General features: G+C 33.5%; 1 long non-coding RNA gene across 1 annotated transcript in view; it reads left to right on the top strand.

Moving 5' to 3' along the window:
* Positions 1 to 3,871, top strand: part of LOC144242008 (uncharacterized) — a 79,020-nt gene extending 75,149 nt beyond the window's left edge. The window contains exon 5 of the long non-coding RNA XR_013338259.1: positions 3,601 to 3,871. This is a non-coding gene — a long non-coding RNA (uncharacterized LOC144242008). The remainder of the gene's footprint in view (positions 1 to 3,600) is intronic.
* The last annotated feature ends 4,694 nt before the right edge of the window (positions 3,872 to 8,565 follow it).

Raw genomic sequence — 8,565 nt, 5'->3', positions numbered from 1 at the left:
ATATTTGGGACATTTTTTTTATTTGAAAACTTTTATTTTATTATTTATTTATTTATTTATTTTACAAATAGTTTATTGTCAAGTTGGTTTCCATATAACACCCTATTTGGGACATATTTATGTTAAAAATTAGTCATTATTTATCTGAAATTAAAATTTAACTGAGCATCCTATATTTTATCTGGCAACCATAAGCACACTATTATTTTACATTGTATTGAGATATTAACCAATATACCTAGACAAGAGAAAATAATTAAAAGCATATTAATTTGAAAGAATAAAAATGATCTTTATTTCAAATGGTATTATTTTATATCCGGAAAGCCCAAAACATTAGTGGGAAACTAACACAGGTTAGTAAGAGAATTTAATGAAGTAGTAGGTTACAAAGTCAATATTAGAAAGCAATAGCCTTATTATGTAGAGCAAGAAACCACTTAGAAAATGTAATAGAAGGGAATATACTATTTATTATATCCAAATAAAATATTTAGGCATAAAATTGAGAAGAATATCCTAGAACATTTAATGAAGAAAACTATAAAGATAATCCTGAAAAACATAAAAATTTAACTCAAACATGTGGAAAGTTTTATCAACTACTTGGGTAGAAAGAGGAAACGTTGTAAAGATGTCAAGTTAATTTATAACTTTAACAGAATTCCAGTAAACTATGATCAAGCTTTTAGAAAAGTTGATTATAAAGTTCATTTCAATGACTCGTCAAATCATTGGAAATGGAGAGCAATGGGGGTAAAATAGGTCTACTTTATATTAAAACATAATTAAAGCAGTGTGATCATGGTGCCTGAATAGACAGACAGAATAGAACAGAATAGAAAATCCACAAGTAAACATAACAGCATATGGCAACACTGTGGGTTGCACTTTTAATAAGTGGTATTGAGATAAGCTGGGTAGCGGTGGGGAGCCTATGAAATCGAATATATTCCTAATACTGAATATTATGATAACTTTCAAGTAGTTTAGAGATTTAAATATTAAAAGAAATCATATGAGTAGTAGGAGACACATGAGTGAAATCCTCATGAAGTCCAAAAGGGAGAAGATTGTTAAATCTGATAAAAGAAAAGACTTTTGCAGGGCAAAACAAAACAAAAGGATTATTTTTACCATATGTAAAAAGACAAAGGACAAATTTTTTAAAATCACAACTTTTATCACAGACCAAGTATTAATATGTAAATAGCATCTGATGTGGAAAAGAAAAAGACCAGCAATTGTATAGAAAAATGGGTTGGGGCACCTGGGTGGCTCAGTCAGTTAATCGTCCAACTTCGGCTCAGGTCATGATCTCATGGTTCGTGAGTTTGAGCCCCACGTCAGGCTCTGTGCTGACAGCTAGCTCAGAGCCTGGAGCCTGTTTCAGACTCTTGTGTCTCCCTCTCTCTCTGACCCTCCCCTGCTCACACACACACACACACACACACACACACACTCTCTCTCTCTCTCAGAAATAAATAAAACATTTTTAAAAATTAAAAAAAAAAAAGAAAAATAGGTTAGTAATTTGAATAGTCAATTCATGAGAAGTACTGCAAACGGTCCTTAACTATGAAAATGGTGCTTAACCTCATTACTCATTTACAACAAGAAATATGCAAATTAAAACAGCCTAAAACAAAATTCTCATCTATCATATTGGCAAAAGTCCCAAAGTTTAACAACCTATGCTATTGGTGAAGCTATGGGTAAATGAATGTTGTTATATATTGCTGATAGAAATAAAAATAATATAATAATTTGAAGGTCATTTATCAACATCTAGCAAAATTACATATGTATACCTTGATCCACCAATCTAACTTCTAGAGTTCAGAGGGTATAGTAACACAATGCAGTACAGTAGTAAAAATATGTAAAGTATAAGCAAAAAACTCTTCATTTCAGCATTATTCATGATAGCAAAAGAAATTTCCAAGTGTTTATCAGTGGAGCACTTGTAGGCATTGCACAATAAATTATCATTCAGCTATAAGAGATAATCAATATTATCTTCTGCAGAGGATCTCCAGCATGTGTAGTTTAAGTGAGAAAAGTAAGGTGAAGAAAAAGTGTGCATTGTCACTATTTTTATTTATTTATTTATTTATTTATTTAAATGTTTATGTATTTTTGAGAGAGAGAGAGAGAGAGGGAAAGAGAGAAAGAGGGTGGGGGAGAGGGAGTGAGAGGGTGACAGAGGATCCAGAGCTGGCTCTGCACTGACAGCAGCAAGCCCAATGTGGGGCTCAAACTCATGAACTCATGAGATCGTGACCTGGGCCGAAGTTGGTTGCTCAACCAACTGAGCCACCGGGTGCCCATGTATGTTGCTATTTTTTAAGGGGAGGATATGGGAATACACACACGTTTGTGTACTTTTGTGTATATTTTTATGATATGTATACGTATATATAGTGCATATATGTATGTATATTTAATAGATAAAAATATTGATTATTTTTTGGTAGAAAAAGTAAACAATATGATGGAGACAGAGATAGAAGCTAGACTTCCTTGATCATACTTTGATTTACAGATTTCAGTTTGTATCATGGTAAATATTTTATATAATTAAAAGCAAAATGAAATTAAAAATGATCCTAAAAGCCAGAAGCAAAATAAACAAATGTCTAAATGTATGGAGTTGTTGGTAAAACCACAAAGTAGAGAGTTATTTCAATTATATGTATATGTTGTAGGTAATTAAAGTTGACTATATATCCCTAGTGGTGTATATTTAAAACAAAAAACAGAAATACAAAATAATCTTTTTGGTAAACATTGTTGGTGGTGATGTAGGCATTTATCTGAGACTGGAGAGTGTGTATTATAAAGTAAATGGGATATAATAAATAATGAGATGTTGAGACAGTGATATTTTGTATAGGAGGAAGAAGATACAGGTGAAAGATTTATGAGATTAATAAACATCTAGTAGTCCTGAATTTGAATTGGAAGATCAATATGAATACGTGCTCTATACCATTATTTTTTTCAAAGCATTTTTCTAGCCCTGTCCTCTAAAATGACCTAAAAAACAATGATGGGCCCAGAGCAATGTATACCTTTAGAATTCTGATTGTGGTCCCTACATCTCATTCCCACTAAGAGATACCAAAACTTGATGAAGAAATGGCAGATTGTAGAATCTTGGGCAGAAAATTTTATGAGATAGGCCTGAAACATTCTTGTCATATCAAAAAGTAAGATAAATGCCAAAGAAAACTAGTGTAGTGACAGAAGGATGTAGGAGCTATCTTGAACAGAATCTTTTTGAACAAAATATGGAACACTTTCAACGTCACTAGGAAAATAATTGCAGTGATTTGAAGCACATCAAATTGGTTTAAATCCATGAGTTTATAGTGATAAAAAGAAATTATTGGCCACTTTTGGAGAATTCTAGGTAATCAATGTGTTCTTCTAAACCAATAGGTAATAAAGAGAAGGTTAGCAAATATTTATTCTTATATTCCCATTCAAATTGTATCCCTATATCAACTAAATATTTGATGAGGGGAAATGTGTATTTATAAGAGTATTCCAGGTAGTAAATGAAGAAGAAATAATTAGAGTATCATTATTTTTCAGTCCTAATAAATTAATGGATTTCAGCAGTGATCATCATTGGTTGCTGACATCCTATGGAAAAAAAAAATCAATCAGGTATTATGCGCCTCCTAATGGAAGTACATGACATCGCTTATGACCTATCTTTGCCAATAAATCAAAAAGCCTCTAGAGCTAACAACCAATCTACGGGAGATATTAGAAGAAGAGGAACATTTGAATTATACCATGGGTATGCAATCAGCAAAATTTATACTGTGGGATACTCCACAAGGGAATAAAAAAAACATTTCTTGAGCAAATAAATATAAAGGAAAAATGAGAGATAAGTACGTGTCAATCAATTGCAATATATTGACTTTATTAGGATCCTGAATCTTACACAAAAACTATAGGGAAAAGTGGAGAGAAAATGAAAGAGAGCCAGACAGAAAGAAAGAAACAGACATTCATAGAAATTTGACACTTATAAAAGTTTCAATATTGCCTAAATATATGATAATATTAAGTGAGTATTATAGACTGGAAGCAAGACACCCTAGTAGCAACAAGCACATCTAGTGCCCAAATCATGGTTTTTAAATATCATTCTTTACTCAAAATATAGCTGATTCACACTGGGTGTTATATGGAAACCAACTTGACAATAAACTATTTGTAAAAAAAAAAAATATGGCTGATTCAGTTTTGGTTCAGGGAAAATATAAAAAAGTCTAGCACTTTTTAAAAAGCAAGAAATTTCAAAGACTAATAGTACGTTTCAAAAAGAACACAGAAGCTGATGGGAAAGTCCCTCCACTTTCCAAATTTGGACAATTTAGGAATCAAAAAATTATTACAGTAATGGATTATTATACATAGAATAAAATAACTTTCCAAGTTAATGAGGTACTTAGAGATAGAGAAAAAGAAAGTTGAGAGAAAGCTTTTTTTTTTTTTTAAGGGACACAAAAATATCAGCTAATAAAAGCAGAAGAGATTATAGAATTAGGAAATTCCTCTTTTGCATCTGTCTGTGTAATACTTGAGTTCGCAAAGGTGATCAAGACTTGTAACTATTGGATCAAAGGTTGTTGGGGAATAGAATATTCATGCCATAGTGAAATACCTTCATAGAGATCAACTTCTAATTACAAAAAGGAGAAGTGTACCTTCAGCAAGTGATCAAATTTATTATAACCTGTAGAGGTACTTCTACCAATGACAGTAATATTGCAACCTGATAATGATGCAGTAAGAAATACATATTACTTATCTAGTGTTCTTGGGAAGAAAAGTTACAACTAAATCTAATAGGGAGAAAATAATCAACTTCGTAATCAATGTCATGAAAAACAGACAATAAAAAAACTGTTCTAAATTAAAAGAGACTAAAGAGGCAAAATAAGCAAATTCAGTGTGTGAAACTTGATCTGGATTCTGCATATGGGAAAAGGTGCTACAGAAGACACTATGGAGGCTTCTGGGATTATTTACATGAGGACAGCAACTGAGATGATATTATTGAATTACTATCCATTTTCTAAGTATGATAATGGTATTATTGTTATATAGGAAAATATCTGTACTTTTAGGAGATTCTGGCTGGAGTATTTAGGGGTGAAGTCTTGCAATACCTTCGACTTACTTTCAAATGGTTTGTAAAACATACACATATATGTGTATATATATATATAGATTGAGGAGGAAAAAATGTGGCAAGATATTAAAACTGGTGAAACTTGGTGAAGGTATACAGGCGTTTATAGTACTTTAGATTTCTCTTTTTTATATATTGAACATTTTTCTATTAAAAATTTGAAAAAGTTAAATAAAAACAAAAATACTACTTATGTATCTTAAGAATTGTATGTTTGATTAAAGCTTATTAAGATGCACTATTTTAAAATCTTTTAATATAAGGCCAAGTACTTCTCTTTAAGTAAGGCATAGCTAATTGGAGTTCTGAATCTATCTTGCTTACAAAGTCACAATATAATTATAAGAATGCCCGTTTTCAGTTGCTGTGAAACTAAGTAAAGTCAGTTGCAAAGCAATGAGACAAAACTCTTCTAAATTTCTTTCATTTTTTTCCTCTAGTATTTTACATTGAACTCTCCTACAATACACTTTTATATGAATTTTTCCAAGGCATTTAGCCTGGTTTTTGTAGAAGCAGCAACTCTTACTTCTCACATTTATATTTCATTAATTTACATGATATATAATTAAATGTTATAATTAAAACAACAACTACAACTGATATTAACAAGTTTGGGGACAAATACACTTAATTCTTGGTAATTATACAACTCAAGTTGGTGGGAATTGAAAAAGTACACGGATATACAAAAGAGTAGCCTTACCAGTTATAAAGTTATAGTGTGCTGTAGTATCAGTTGGGATATTTCACAGTGACACTGTAGATAATTGGTTAATCTGGTAAATTGCTTGAGTGGAGATTAGAGAGGGTGCACGGTAGTGAAACACTCACCAGGCCTGTGATGCAAACAGGATTCGATATTAGCCACACATGGTTAAACTCTGTCATAGTCATTCTCTGGTGAGATTAGTTTATGAATAATCTCTTCTGTCTAGATTATTGTCAATGCTCTTCCTCAGTCACACTAAATAAAATGACTTCAGACTTTGTTACAGTCACAGACAAGCACATTTAAGTCACTTTTCTTTCCTTTTATCTTATAACCCACACTTATACCCAATAAGTGAAGCTATTCAGTTAAAAATTATGTTACTCAGGTTCTATTTCAGTGTCAGTTGGGAGTGTCACATAGACCCATGGATGTTCAACTTGTTAGTCAGAGGTACTTGTTGATTGTTTCTGAGGCAACACCAATGAAGTTCTGAGTCTAAAGCAGAATGGAAAGTTACAGCTCCCAGCCTGAAGTTCTCCAAGAGGTGAAGCCCATTGTGAAGCGAGTGTTGATTCTCCTACCTCACCATTCATTCCAAGAGGAAGAGGAGAAAGTTCACCTGCTTTGTGAGCCGTGAGCACACCGTTGTCAGGAAGATGAGTGTCTCTTTCTTCTAAGTGGCGAGTTAGGCAGCTGCATTAGGTGTCTGTCTCTGTTCATTGAATTCGCTGCTCAGCTCTCTGAGGAGGCAAGGAAGACAAAACTGTTGAGGAAGGCTTTCAGCAGATTTCTAAGAGCCAGCATTTCCTGCCTCTAGAGCTCAGAGCCTTTAACTGCTACTCTTTCCCTGGGGGCACTTTTCAGGTTCTGGCTTTTTCAGGCGAAGCTAGAGGCCCTAGTTATTTCACTTGCAATCAAATCTGAAACCTCAAAGACCAAAATTGTCTCTCTAGATCCATTCAGATGCCAAAGAGAGGTGTGGAAAAGAAATTGCTGCCCATCTACCAGCAGCTGTAGACCTCTAAGCCACCTCTTGCTTTCATTTTCTGTGCGGTGGTCAGGAATTGTTGCTAACACTCAAATCAGTAAAAATAAAATATTTCAGCAGATACGTTGAGAAGACAGACAATTTTGTACTGAAAAAGCTCCTATAGTTACTGTGGCAGGATTTACTACTATTCATTGACCAGTTCACTTTTCCCTATATAAGGGAGAATTATACAGAGCTTGTCTTTGGCCAGTGAAATGTAGTGGAAGTATTTAATTTCCAACGGTTGAATCTCCACTTCTTTCTTCTCCAAACTATTTAAAATAACATTGCCATGAAACCTTTGTAGATAAACCACCCAAACTTCATCTAAATTTATTATCCATTTAGACATATACGTCAATTTGCTTAGTATTATTTTTTTCAGAAAAAATATAAATGGAATTTTTAAAAGATTCACATGCTCAAAGGAAGTCAGGGAATTCTTTTGTATGTCAAATATATCAGTATGTGCATTTTTACATTTTCATACATTGACTGTGTAAAGCAAAGCATATCACATATTCTTCTTTTCTTAGCTATTTTTGTAGCTGTTTTCTAGATGTTTTATCATTTCACTCATCAAACAAATGCTTACCAAACACCTGTAACATTCACCGTGTGTGCCACCTCCTGGGTGTGCATGTTTATGTGTAGCTGTAGTTGTACCTGAGTATTGCGTGTTAGTTTGCTGTTACAGACTGAATTGTGTCTCTGCAGGATTCGTATGTTGAAGCCCTAACCTTTGATGTGACTGTATTTGGAAGGGCTTTTAGGAGGTAATTAAAGTTAAATTAGGTCATAAGAATAGGGCCCTAAACTGGTAAGATTGGTGGCCTTGTGAAAAGATGAAAAGATCTCTCTCCGTCTCTCTCTCATGTTCTCTACGTGCACGTACTGACGAGAGGTCATGTGAACATACAGTGAGAAGGCAGCAAGCCAGGAGGGCTGCAAGCTTGGAAGAAGGGTCTCATTACAACCCCACCATGCCTGCACCCTGATCTTGAACTTGCAGCCTGCAGAACTGTGAGGAAATAAAGTTCTCTTGTTTAAGCCACCTAATCTAGGGTGTTTTTTATGACACCCTGAGCTGACTGAAACATTTGCCAAATCCAGGAATTTTGTAACTAGAATAACTGTGAGTCTTATAAGAAATAAATCAAGGGCAACAGGATAACATAGAGCTATACTTCATATGGCTAACTATAAACTTATGAAATTTGTAACACTAAGCTATTAAAGAGAAAAAACTAACAACTCTAAAGAAAAGACAGATAAATTCATGAATGTCAGATTCATGTTGACATAGTAAGGGAAACCAGGATTCTAAACTCTAGAAGGACAGAGTAGAGACGAACAAATCATTCATTTTTTATTGAACAAATGCTCTGGCGTGTCATAGACAATATATCTCACAATGTGATTTCAAACTACCTGCATCAGAATTATGTGGGTGTGCCTGTTGGATATCCAGATCTCATGACAATGCTGAAGTCATGTTCAGTTTCTCTGAGGTGACGTCTTGGTATCTTTATTTTATTTTATTTTATTTTATTTTTAAATTTTTTTAATGTTTTATTTATTTCTAGGCGAGACAGAGAGAGA

Source organism: Crocuta crocuta, unplaced genomic scaffold (assembly GCF_008692635.1).
Source record: "Crocuta crocuta isolate KB4526 unplaced genomic scaffold, BGI_CrCroc_1.0 scaffold87, whole genome shotgun sequence".
Lineage (NCBI taxonomy): Eukaryota > Metazoa > Chordata > Mammalia > Carnivora > Hyaenidae > Crocuta > Crocuta crocuta.
This window is presented reverse-complemented; position numbering and strand designations above follow the sequence as displayed.